We start from the raw sequence: 12,449 nt of genomic DNA, 5'->3' as shown, positions 1-12,449 counted from the left end.
AAAAAAATTTTAAATTTTAAAAATTTAAAAATGTCCTTTAATATTAATGCAGCACTGCATTGAACCAGTAATGCATTAGAGTGAATCCCCTGAAATGCATTAAATTGCATTAAAAAAAATTAATATTTAATATAATAAATGTCCTTTTAATATTAATGCAGCACTGCATTGAACCAGTAATGCATTTAGAGTGAATCCCCTGAAAATTGCATTAAAATTGCATTAAAAAAAATAAATATTTAATAAATAAAATTGTCCTTTTAATATTAATGCAGCACTGCATTGAACCAGTAATGCATTTAGAGTGAATCCCTGAAAATTGCATTAAAATTGCATTAAAAAAATTATATATTAAATAAATAAATTGTCCTTTTAATATTAAGCAGCACTGAATTGCACCAGTAATGCATTTAGAGTGAATCCCTAGAAAATTGCATTAAAATTGCGTTAAAAAAAATTAATATTTAAATAAATAAAATTGTCCTTGTATTAATGCAGCACTGCATTGAACCAGTAATGCATTTAGAGTGAATCCCCTGAAAATTGCATTAAAATTGCATTAAAAAAAATTAATATTTAAATAAATAAAATTGTCCTTTTAATATTAATGCAGCACTGCATTGAACCAGTAATGCATTAAGAGTGAATCCCCTGAAAATTGCATTAAAATTGCATTTAAAAAATTAAATTAATAAATAAAATTGTCCTTTTAATATTAATGCAGCACTGCATTGAACCAGTAATGCATTTAGAGTGAATTCCCTGAAAATTGCATTAAAATTGCATTAAAATAAATCAATATTTAAATAAATAAAATTGTCCTTTTAATATTAATGCAGCACTGCATTGAACCAGTAATGCATTTAGAGTGAATCCCCTGAAAATTGCATTAAAATTGCATTAAAAAAAATTAATATTTAAATAAAATATGTCCTCTTTAATATTAATGCAGCACTGCATTGAACCAGTAATGCATTTAGAGTGAATCCCTAGAAAATTGCATTAAAATTGCGTTAAAAAAATTAATATTATTTAAATAAAATCGTATTTTTAATATTAATGTAACACTGCATTGAACCAGTAATGCATTTAGAGTGAATCCCCTGAAAATTGCATTAAAATTGCATTAAAAAAAATTAATATTTAAATAAATAAAATTGTCCTTTTAATATTAATGCAGCACTGCATTGAACCAGTAATGCATTTAGAGTGAATCCCTAGAAAATTGCATTAAAATTTCATTAAAAAAAATTAATATTTAAATAAATAAAATTGTCCTTTTAATATTAATGCAGCACTGCATTGAACCAGTAATGCATTTAGAGTGAATTCCCTGAAAACTGCATTAAAATTGCATTAAAAAAAATTAATATTAATTAAATAAAATTGTCCTTTTAATATTAATGCAGCACTGCATCGAACCAGTAATGCATTTAGAGTGAATCCCCTGAAAATTGCATTAAAATTGCATTAAAAAAAATTAATATTTAAATAAATAAAATAGTCCTTTTAATATTAATGCAGCACTGCATTGAACCAGTAATGCATTTAGAGTGAATCCCCTGAAAATTGCATTAAAATTGCATTAAAAAAAATTAATATTTAAATAAATAAAATTGTCCTTTTAATATTAATGTAACACTGCATTGAACCAGTAATGCATTTAGAGTGAATCCCTAGAAAATTGCATTAAAATTGCATTAAAAAAAATTAATATTTAAATAAATAAAATTGTCCTTTTAATATTAATGCAGCACTGCATTGAACCAGTAATGCATTTAGAGTGAATCCCCTGAAAATTGCATTAAAATTGCATTAAAAAAAATTAATATTTAAATAAATAAAATTATCCTTTTAATATTAATGCAGCACTGCATTGAACCAGTAATGCATTTAGAGTGAATCCCCTGAAAATTGCATTAAAATTGCATTAAAAAAAATTAATATTTAAATAAATAATTGTCCTTTAAATATTAATGCAGCACTACATTGAACCAGTAATGCATTTAGAGTGAATCCCCTGAAAATTGCATTAAAATTGCATAAAAAAAATTAATATTTAAATAAATAAAATTGTCCTTTTAATATTAATGCAGCACTACATTGAACCAGTAATGCATTTAGAGTGAATCCCCTGAAAATTGCGTTAAAATTGCGTTAAAAAATATTAATATTAAAATAAAAAAAATTGTCTTTTTAATATTAATGTAACACTGCATTACACCAGTAATGCATTTAGAGTGAATCCCTGGAAAATTGCATTAAAATTCCATTAAAAAAAATTAATATTAAAATAAATAAAATTGTCCTTTTAATATTAATGCAGCACTGCATTGAACCAGTAATGCATTTAGAGTGAATTCCCTGTAAATTGCATTAAAATTGCATTAAAAAAAATTAATATTTAAATAAATAAAATTGTCCTTTTAATATTAATGCAGCACTGCATTGAACCAGTAATGCATTTAGAGTGAATCCCCAGAAAATTGCATTAAAATTGCATTAAAAAAAAATTAATATTTAAATAAATAAAATTGTCCTTTTAATATTAATGCAGCACTGCATTGAACCAGTAATGCATTTAGAGTGAATCCCCAGAAAATTGCATTAAAATTGCATTAAAAAAAATTAATATTTAAATAAATAAAATTGTCCTTTTAATATTAATGCAGCACTGCATTGAACCAGTAATGCATTTAGAGTGAATCCCCTGAAAATTGCATTAAAATTGCATTAAAAAAATATATTAAATAAATAAAATTGTCCTTTTAATATTAATGCAGCACTGCATTGAACCAGTAATGCATTTAGAGTGAATCCCCTGAAAATTGCATTAAAATGCATTAAAAAAAATTAATATTTAAATAAATAAAATTGTCCTTTTAATATTAATGCAGCACTGCATTGAACCAGTAATGCATTTAGAGTGAATCCCCTGAAATTGCATTAAATGCATTAAAAAAATAATATTAAATAAATAAATTGTCCTTTAATATTAAGCAGCACTGCATTGAACCAGTAATGCATTAGAGTGATCCCTGAAAATTGCATTAAAATTGCTTAAAAAAATATATATAAATAAATAATGTCTTTTAATATTAATGCAACTGCATTGAACAGTAATGCATTAGAGTGAATCCCCTGAAATTGCATTAAAATTGCATTAAAAAAAATAATTTAATAAATAAAATTTCTTTAATATTAATGTAACACTTCATTGAACCAGTAATGCATTTAGAGTGAATCTCCTGAAAATTGCATTAAAATTACATTAAAAAAAATAATATTTAATAAATAAAATGTCCTTTTAATATTAATGCAGCACTGCATTGAACAGTAATGCATTTAGAGTGAATCCCTGAAAAATTGCATTAAAATTGCATTAAAAAAAATTAATATTTAAATAAATAAAATTGTCCTTTTAATATTAATGCAGCACTGCATTGAACCAGTAATGCATTTAGAGTGAATCCCCAGAAAATTGCATTAAAATTGCATTAAAAAAAATTAATATTTAAATAAATAAAATTGTCCTTTTAATATTAATGTAACACTTCATTGAACCAGTAATGCATTTAGAGTGAATCCCCTGAAAATTGCATTAAAATTGCATTAAAAAATATTAACATTAAAATAAAAAAAATTGTCTTTTTAATATTAATGTAACACTGCAATACACCAGTAATGCATTTAGAGTGAATCCCTAGAAAATTGCATTAAAATTGCATTAAAAAAAATTAATATTTAAATAAATAAAATTGTCCTTGTAATATTAATGCAGCACTGCATTGAACCAGTAATGCATTTAGAGTGAATCCCCAGAAAATTGCATTAAAATTGCATTAAAAAAAATTAATATTTAAATAAATAAAATTGTCCTTTTAATATTAATGCAGCACTGCACTGAACCAGTAATGCATTTAGAGTGAATCCCCAGAAAATTGCATTAAAATTGCATTAAAAAAAATTAATATTAATTAAATAAAATCGTCTTTTTAATATTAATGTAACACTGCATTGAACCAGTAATGCATTTAGAGTGAATCCCCTGAAAATTGCATTAAAATTGCATTAAAAAAAATTAATATTTAAATAAATAAAATTGTCCTTTTAATATTAATGTAACACTGCATTGAACCAGTAATGCATTTAGAGTGAATCCCTGAAAATTGCATTAAAATTGCATTAAAAAAAATTAATATTAAATAAATAAAATGTCTTTTAATATTAATGCAGCACTGCATTGAACCAGTAATGCATTTAGAGTGAATCCCTGAAAATGCATTAAAATTCCATTAAAAAAAATTAATATTTAAATAAATAAAATTGTCCTTTTAATATTAATGCAGCACTGCATTGAACCAGTAATGCATTTAGAGTGAATCCCCTGAAAATTGCATTAAAATTGCATTAAAATAAATCAATATTTAAATAAATAAAATCTGTCTTTTAATATAATGAAGCACTGCATTGAACCAGTAATGCATTTAGAGTGAATCCCCTGAAAATTGCATTAAAATTGCATTAAAAAAATTAATATTTAATAAATAAAATGTCCTTTTAATATTAATGCAGCACTGCATTGAACCAGTATGCATTAGAGTGAATCCCTGAAAATTGCATTAAAATTGCATTAAAAAAAATTAATATTTAATAAATAAAATGTCCTTTTAATATTAATGCAGCACTGCATTGAACCAGTAATGCATTTAGAGTGAATCCCCATAAAATTGCATTAAAAAAAATTAATATTTAAATAAATAAAATTGTCCTTTTAATATTAATGCAGCACTACATTGAACCAGTAATGCATTTAGAGTGAATCCCCTGAAAATTGCATTAAAATTGCATTAAAAAAAATTAATATTTAAATAATTAAAATTGTCCTTTTAATATTAATGCAGCACTGCATTGAACCAGTAATGCATTTAGAGTGAATCCCCTGAAAATTGCATTAAAAATGCATTAAAAAAAATTAATATTTAAATAATTAAAATTGTCCGTTTAATATTAATGTAACACTGCATTGAACCAGTAATGCATTTAGAGTGAATCCCCTGAAAATTGCATTAAAAAAAATTAATATTTAAATAATTAAAATTGTCCATTTAATATTAATGCAGCACTGCATTGAACCAGTAATGCATTTAGAGTGAATCCCCAGAAAATTGCATAAAATTGCATTAAAAAAATAATATTAAATAAATAAAATGTCCTTTTAATATTAATGCAGCACTGCATTGAACCAGTAATGCATTAAGAGTGAATCCCCTGAAAATTGCATAAAATTGCATTAAAAAAAATTAATATTTAAATAAATAAAATGTCCTTTAATATTAATGCAGCACTGCATTGAACCAGTAATGCATTTAGAGTGAATCCCCTGAAAATTGCATTAAAATTGCATTAAAAAATATTAATATTAAAATAAATTGTCCTTTAATATTAATGCAGCACTGCATTGAACCAGTAATGCATTTAGAGTGAATCCCTGAAAATTGCATTAAAATTGCATTAAAAAAAATAATATTAAATAAATAAAATTGTCCTTTTAATATTAATGCAGCACTGCATTGAACCAGTAATGCATTAAGAGTGAATACCCTGAAAATTGTATTAAAATTGCATTAAAAAAAATTAATATTTAAATAAATAAAATTGTCCTTTTAATATTAATGCAGCACTGCATTGAACCAGTAATGCATTAAGAGTGAATACCTGAAAATTGCATTAAAATTGCATTAAAAAAAATTAATATTAATTAAATAAAATCGTCCTTTTAATATTAATGCAGCACTGCATTGAACCAGTAATGCATTTAGAGTGAATCCCTAGAAAATTGCATTAAAATTTCATTAAAAAAAATTAATATTTAAATAAATAAAATTGTCCTTTTAATATTAATGCAGCACTGCATTGAACCAGTAATGCATTTAGAGTGAATTCCCTGTAAATTGCATTAAATTGCATTAAAAAAATTAATATTTAAATAAATAAAATTGTCTTTTAATATAATGCAGCACTGCATTGAACCAGTAATGCATTTAGAGTGAATCCCTGAAAATGCATTAAAATTGCATTAAAAAAATTAAATTAATAAATAAAAATTGTCCTTTAATATTAATGCAGCACTGCATTGAACCAGCAATGCATTTAGAGTGAATCCCCTGATAATTGCATTAAAATTGCATTAGAAAGTATTAATATTAATTAAATAAAATTGTCCTTTTAATATTAATGCAGCACTGCATTGAACCAGTAATGCATTTAGAGTGAATTCCCTGAAAATTGCATTAAAATTGCATTAAAATAAAACAATATTTAAATAATTAAAATTGTCCTTTTAATATTAATGCAGCACTGCATTGAACCAGTAATGCATTTAGAGTGAATCCCCTGAAAATTGCATTATAAATGCATTAAAAAAAATAATATTAAATAAAAAATGTCTTTTAATATTAATGACACTGCATTGAACCAGTAATGTATTTAGAGTGAATCCCCTGAAAATGCATAAAATGCATTAAAAAAAATTAATATTAATAAATAAAATGTCCTTTTAATATTAATGCAGCACTGCATTGAACCAGTAATGCATTTAGAGTGAATCCCCTGAAAATTGCATTAAAATTGCATTAAAAAAAATTAATATTTAAATAAATAAAATTGTCCTTTTAATATTAATGCAGCACTGCATTGAACCAGTAATGCATTTAGAGTGAATCCCCTGAAAATTGCATTAAAATTGCATTAAAAAAAATTAATTTAAATAAATAAAATGTCCTTTTAATATTAATGCAGCACTGCATTGAACCAGTAATGCATTTAGAGTGAATCCCTGAAAATTGCATTAAAATTGCATTAAAAAAAATTAATATTAAATAAATAAAATGTGTCCTTTTAATATTAATGCAGCACTGCATTGAACCAGTAATGCATTTAGAGTGAATCCCTGAAAATTGCACTAAAATTGCATTAAAAAAAATAATATTAAATAAATAAAATTGTCCTTTTAATATAATGCAGCACTGCATTGAACCAGTAATGCATTTAGAGTGAATCCCTGAAAATTGCATTAAAATTGCATTAAAAAAAATTAATATTAATAAATATAAAATGTCCTTTTAATATTAATGCAGCACTGCATTGAACCAGTAATGCATTTAGAGTGAATCCCTAGAAAATTGCATTAAAATTGCATTAAAAAAAATTAATATTTAAATAAATAAAATTGTCCTTTTAATATTAATGCAGCACTGCATTGAACCAGTAATGCATTTAGAGTGAATCCCCAGAAAATTGCATTAAAATTGCATTAAAAAAAATTAATATTAATTAAATAAAATCGTCCTTTTAATATTAATGCAGCACTGCATTGAACCAGTAATGCATTTAGAGTGAATCCCCTGAAAATTGCATTAAAATTGCATTAAAAAAAATTAATATTTAAATAAATAAAATGTCCTTTAATATTAATGCAGCACTGCATTGAACCAGTAATGCATTTAGAGTGAATCCCCTGAAAATTGCATTAAAATTGCATTAAAAAAAATTAATATTTAAATAAATAAAATGTCTTTTAATATTAATGCAGCACTGCATTGAACCAGTAATGCATTTAGAGTGAATCCCCTGAAAATTGCATTAAAATTGCATTAAAAAAATAAATTTAATATAAATAAAATTGTCCTTTTATATTAATGCAGCACTGCATTGAACCAGTAATGCATTTAGAGTGAATCCCCTGAAAATTGCATTAAAATTGCATTAAAAAAAATTAATATTTAATAAATAAATGTCCTTTAATTAATGCACACTGCATTGAACCAGTAATGCATTTAGAGTGAATCCCTAGAAAATTGCATTAAAATTGCATTAAAAAATAATATTTAAATAAATAAATGTCCTTTTAATATTAAATAGGTATATTATACATCTGGGTTCCTCATAATTTACCTAAATGGCACTAACTGCACTTACTTTAAGTCTAAACTTTTATATACTTTATGCCTCTGTGACCTGGGATTTTCATAGCCGTAAAATAGTAACATGATGACAGGATCCAGTATAGGTGTCATGTAAAGTGGTGAACATGAAAGAAATCAAAAGTATTTGCTCATCTTATAATTATTCAGATAAAAAAAAATCGCGTGGTTGCCGGTGCGCACTTTTCCATCGGACATCTACCTTTAAAAATCGAATTTTGAAATAATACATTATGCCGAAAAGGGTATAAAAAATATAATTTACAACCTAAAACGATGTACTATATTTTATCATGTAGGGAAATTAGTCGTCCCATTGTTAGATCGGACAATTTCTAAAGACTGAGTTTCTTATCTCTCTCATGAATTTGTAGAAGAGATTCGAAACGACAACGAATCGTTCGATCTTACAAAGATACGTACATTGGCCTAATTTTATGGGATAGTAGAGTGGTAACAAGTATTGCAGTCTTATCCGATTTACTATTTAATTTGCCGTTTTGTTGTTTTTCATTGTGGTACCATTATAAATAATTACTTATTTTGCTCTCTTGGTTCACATATTTGGAATTTAAAAAAATAAACCCAAATGTTGCAAATAGCCGGGGCTCGAATAGAGATTTTTTTTACAAATTTAGATTTTTTATATGTCAAATACTTATAGTTATTCTTATTTCAGCACTAGCCTCGAATAAAGAAATAACAATTATTCACCCCACGGTTTTTAAGAATCAGACTGTATGTCTTATTGATAATTAATATTTATGCAACCAAAAATTTTGGATTACTGGTGGCCCTTCGCGACGCGTTTCGTGTTTCGCGCATCAAACCATGCGTAAAACTTTTACACGCTTCAGTCGGCCGCACACAATGAAAATCTTGTCTCCTTGCTGTCGATAACTTCTGGCTATTAACCCCGAATAAAAATTGGCCAGAGAAAAAGACAGCGATGTCTGAACGTACTTGAGATGTTGGTGTGTACATATATATCGTAATATTTTTGAAAGATGTTGGTATCCAAGCGAAATCTGAATAATAAATCAATGATGGCAACTTAACTCGCAATTGCGCATTCCTTAATATTGTTGATTGAAAAATACAATGCTCACATATTGGGGCAAATAAAGCTCAGCTAGATAACATGAGCGGGCTCTGCAGGAGCTATATCGAGCTCACCTCATGTAATCTTAGCGACCCTCCGGTGCACTCCACTATAATCACTCCCGATCGTTGTTATTATATTAATTTTTTGTATTAAAATTGAAGTAATTAGGTTTTATTAGTAGCATTCTGGCTCATTTGATTGGAGATCCATCAGGGGCAGATGTATGTCCTAACTGAAGGGGAGGCATTACAACGGTAGGACATGGTATAATTAGGCTTGCTGCAATTACAGCAAAAAGCATTATTGGCAAGTATATGTAACAATAAATTATTTCCCGTAACGGGGGTTAAATAAAAAGGTGTAATGTGAAATTCACGTAGAACCTAACGCAAGAACCAATTGGTTGAAGAATTGTACAACAGTGGCAAGCTGCTGGCCCCGCTGACACAATCAATTAACATTTATCTTCGCGGTGTTTACACTATGAATAATTAGAAGTAGAAATCATACGAACAAGATAGGATACCGATCTACACGATAAAGGGAAAATCCGGATAGGTATGACAAGTAAGGGGGAAGGGTAGGGACTGATATTCGAAAGATACATAAAAGTGTACAAATGCAAGTTATGGAACATGGTAATTATAGGGGGCAAATAAAAATGGTAACACTTTAAAGTAGTAATGTCGAGAGTCGGTCGGGTATTAAATTTTGTTTTAAAAATAAATATAATTAAACTAAAAAATATTATATTTGGTGTAGTAAAAAGAAATCCATTATTTTTCCAATAGATGGCTTTAGTAATCTGTATCACGCGTAGACGAGATACAGATTACTAAAGCCATCTATTGGAAAAATAATGGATTTCTTTTTACTATACCTAATATATTATATATAATTTTAATTTATGATTATATATTATATATAATTTTAAATTTCATTGAATCTTCAGCTCTCCCGCTTAATATAATATCTTATAAAATTTTTATACACGTACAAAGTACGTATATGCATTAATATTGTAATTAATTTTATCATAAATAAATGTATGTATAATAATATTACATACGTAATATAAAATTTATGTGAAGGTAATGTCCAGGTAAATGCCATCATGTTTATTTTTGTAATTTCCGCAATAGTTACTAATTTAAATTATACATTTATTGGAATGTTTATATATTCATATTAAATATATCTATTCCATACAGATAGCATTTATCTTGTCGTAGTAAATCAAATTTATTGTTGGTTTATTGATGTAAATTACACGAAATCGACGAACCGTATGATAACAAAAATTGTTTATTAATTTAACGACTTTGATAGATGTTTAATCCAATTCAAAAATATTTTTTTTAATTTGGATTTTACTTGTCCACTATGCAGTCCTTACTAATTTTTAAGTGGCTGGTATTAAAAATTTGATGTTTCAATAATTGCCATTTTTCGTCTTTTAATTTTATTAAATATCATTAAAGATTCGAGCTTTGACTTAGGTAATTAGGTTAAATATTTAACTTTCTTTTGTTTTTTACCTTTAATATTTTTAACATTAAAAAATTACAATATTGAGAATTAATTTATTATGTACGGAAGCCTCATCGCTGTCCCTCGCGTCAAGTGGATGCTATGTTGATGCAGTTAATGCGTGATTTGTACCGATAGAAAGTTGAAATTATTTTTACAATATCATACGAAGACTTATTCCTCGTCGCTTTCTGTAAAGTCCATTCGCAAAGTCTAGTTTGGTATCTTGTTGGAAATTCTTGTACAGGATCGGAATTAATCCCGAGTTTTCTCGTCTTGCACTGGAAGTAATAATTTTGTCAATGAGTCAGACAATTATATGCTATATATTTTAAAATCAAGTTACGAAATTAATTTAGTAGTATACTTTAACATACAATTTTCGTCGCTTTTTTTGTTTTATTAAATGTTCTCCCACTAGTAATAATAATATTAGTAATAGTACTATATCTTAATAACAATACGAATTTAATATTGTATAATTAATGTATGGATATACATATAATGATTATTTTTTTAAATCCAAATTGTTAAGTAAATAAATTTAAGCTTTATGCAAATAATTTGCTTATTTTTCGATGATTGCTCTAACAAAAAAATATGATTACGAATGTATATATTTAATTTTTTAACTGTTATTTTAAAATCATTTTTAGGTATTGGAGACATCCCATCATTCCAGAATATTGTTAATTATTAATTTATATGTATATTATATACTTTTCTATGATAAAATACATGCAGATATATTATGAGATTATATTTAACAAGTTTTTGATTTTTGTCGATTTAGATAATTTTTTTATCAAAATACCTTATGTCCTTTTATCAATGATATCGTGATTACATGAATTTAATTAAAAATGTGTGGATACAAAAAATTCGAGATAAGTCAAATGGATACCTTTATATTAGCGAGATATTAATAATTAAAATTTTGGGAAAATGCAGAAAAAAAGATTGTTAAATTTTATATATAATAACAAATTTTTCAGAAAGCTTAGTTATTTAATTTAACTTAGTTATTTAAAATCTCGTTATTATCAAGTTCGATTTATCTCGAACAGTTGGTACCCGAGATACTTTTGTATTCATACATATAAAAAATTACAATAATGCATGTATTTTACTACTATTAAATATATTCCTTCGTAATCACCATTCCATAAGGAAATCATTTTATCTTTTTATTTTTAATAAGAGATGATTTGTAGTAATGTGTGGTAGAACATATAATTTCCTCGCAAATTTTGATATTATATTATATTAAAAATGCAATAAAAATGTAATTAAAATGCTATCAAAATTATTTCTATCATAAGTGGTCTGAAAGATTTGGAATTCACATCCTTCTGTAATAAGACCGCTGGTGTTTGACGGATTGCTTAACTTTTTTTTGCGAATGGATCTTATGAATTTGACGTGGAATCAAGTTCGCTTTTCTATGATTTTTTTCTTCTTTGTATCGGATACTAACTTTATCACAACGTGGAAGGACCTTGATCAAATTATCGGGATAATTATCTTAAATGCGATGAGAGTCTTGTCGTAAATGTATTAATGACTTTTTATCACGATGTTAATTAGTTTTATAATATAATCGCGAGTTAATAATTAATAGTAAGTACGATTTAATTGTTAGTATTTTCATTCCATATTTATCAATATTTCATTAAACATTGGTTTAGAAAATTTGTGTTATCGTATGTATTTTCGACATTTTCGTATAATACCTCATTACTAAATTTTGTTAATTGTGCTCCTATAATATAATTCTTATTACATTTCGAACAACATTTTTATTATACATTGTATTGTAAATAATTATT

The 12,449-nt window shown here is 25.8% G+C and overlaps 1 long non-coding RNA gene across 1 annotated transcript; it reads right to left on the bottom strand.

The window, feature by feature from the left end:
- Positions 1 to 3,370: 3,370 nt before the first annotated feature.
- Positions 3,371 to 5,955, bottom strand: LOC147908184 (uncharacterized). The gene is made up of 2 exons (XR_015546649.1): positions 5,719 to 5,955; positions 3,371 to 4,048 (listed from the first exon to the last, which is right to left on the bottom strand). It is a non-coding gene; the product is annotated as an uncharacterized LOC147908184 (long non-coding RNA).
- Positions 5,956 to 12,449: the final 6,494 nt, after the last annotated feature.

Source organism: Acromyrmex echinatior, chromosome 11 (genome assembly GCF_024713525.1).
Source record: "Acromyrmex echinatior isolate Ae372 chromosome 11, ASM2471352v2, whole genome shotgun sequence".
NCBI classification, from domain to species: Eukaryota; Metazoa; Arthropoda; class Insecta; order Hymenoptera; family Formicidae; genus Acromyrmex; species Acromyrmex echinatior.
The sequence above is the reverse complement of the archived record's forward strand: the minus strand, read 5'-3'. Positions and strand labels throughout refer to the sequence as shown.